The sequence below is a fragment of the Mus pahari genome, chromosome 5, assembly GCF_900095145.1.
Source record: "Mus pahari chromosome 5, PAHARI_EIJ_v1.1, whole genome shotgun sequence".
NCBI classification, from domain to species: Eukaryota; Metazoa; Chordata; class Mammalia; order Rodentia; family Muridae; genus Mus; species Mus pahari.
The window spans coordinates 102,749,993-102,751,473 of record NC_034594.1 but is presented as its reverse complement, the minus strand read 5'-3'; the positions used below and the strand labels follow the sequence as shown (position 1 = coordinate 102,751,473).

Sequence of the window (1,481 nt, the reverse complement as noted above, 5' to 3'; positions counted from 1 at the left end):
AAATAAATCTAAAAAAAAAAAAAAAAAAAAAAAAGAAAGAAACAGTGAAAGATCTAAGATTTACAGTTTAAATCCCACACTCTCCTTTTCTTCTGAGAGACAGGGTAAAGGCCAGGTTGGCTTTGAGATATCAGAGACTCACTAGACTCTGCCTCCCAAGTGCTGGGATCAAAGAACTACGCACAATGCCTGGCTTTTGGAAAAACAACAACAAACCCCAAATGTGATAGAGACATAAGCACCTAAAAGTAGCAGATAATCCTGTTCTATTCTCAGTGGTCAAAATAAAATCAGCTGAGCTGTTTATCAAGATGAGTAGACGGAGAAAATGTGGTATATCAATAAATGTGGTACACCAATAAATGTGGTATACTAATAAATGTGGTATACTAATAAATTTTATTCAACAGAATAAAAAAAAGAAATTATGTCATTTATAGGAAAAGTAGATAGAACTGGAGAGCATATAGAGCACATCAGACAACTACTACAGCCTTCATGTATATGTACCCTGGATAGTGATATACATGAGTATATACAGTGATCTAAACACACAAACCATCACTGACAATAAAGTACTACTGAGGGAAAGAAAGACTAACAGGATTCAGGGAAGAGGAAGGGTGAGAGAGTTGAAGGGTTAGTGGATGTGAACTTGAAAATGTTCTGTAAGATACTGTGTCAAAATTAAAACTCATTATTTTGTATACTTATCTTAAAACAAAAGAACATGTGGTATTTGATATAAAAAGCAAAATGAAAAACAAACTATCAAATAATGGACCAGTAAGATGACTCAGTGACTAAAACCATTTGTCACATAAACCTGATGAATTGAGTTTGACTCTGGAACCCACTGTGAAAGGAGAGAACCAACCCCTGAAAGTTGTTCTCAACACACACATGACACATTCACACAACACCCATAAATAAAATAAAGTCATAAATAAAAATAAAATAGGAAAAATGGTATCCATAGGATATGCTGAAATGGGATTTGCCTATGTACTAAAGGAATGAATAGTTATCATTTTAAAACATATTTCGAGACATGTCAATGTGTAGGCTGGGCCACTCCAGATTTTCAATAAGAAATGCTGGTTAACAATTCAAGTATGTGTTGGTGAGTCACTAGGCTAAGTTTTCCAAACTAGCAAAGGCCCTAGTTGCAGCTAGACTTAAAGGCACAGCTGCCACTTTGTTGCTTGTTTTACAGTACTGTGTGTGAGGCTGGGGGGTGCACACTGTGGCACATACATGGGGGGGGGGGTGGTCAGAGGGCCCTGGGACCTAACTAAGGTTGTTAGGTTTGGCAATAGCACTTTTAATCACTGAGCCATCCAGCAGGCGTGCAGCAGAGCCCTTTCCCCACACAGTCTCCCATGTACTTGCAGCAGTTGTAGTAAAGCAAGTCTTGTGGGGTCTTCTAGACAACAGAGCAATGAAGCAACCATCTGGGGTGGGTTCTTTTTTTTTTTTTT

The 1,481-nt window shown here is 37.7% G+C and overlaps 1 protein-coding gene across 1 annotated transcript in view; it reads right to left on the bottom strand.

The window, feature by feature from the left end:
• Ubxn4 (UBX domain protein 4) overlaps positions 1-1,481 on the bottom strand; it is a 36,154-nt gene that overhangs the window by 6,355 nt on the left and 28,318 nt on the right. The gene's annotated exons all lie outside the window — the stretch shown is intronic.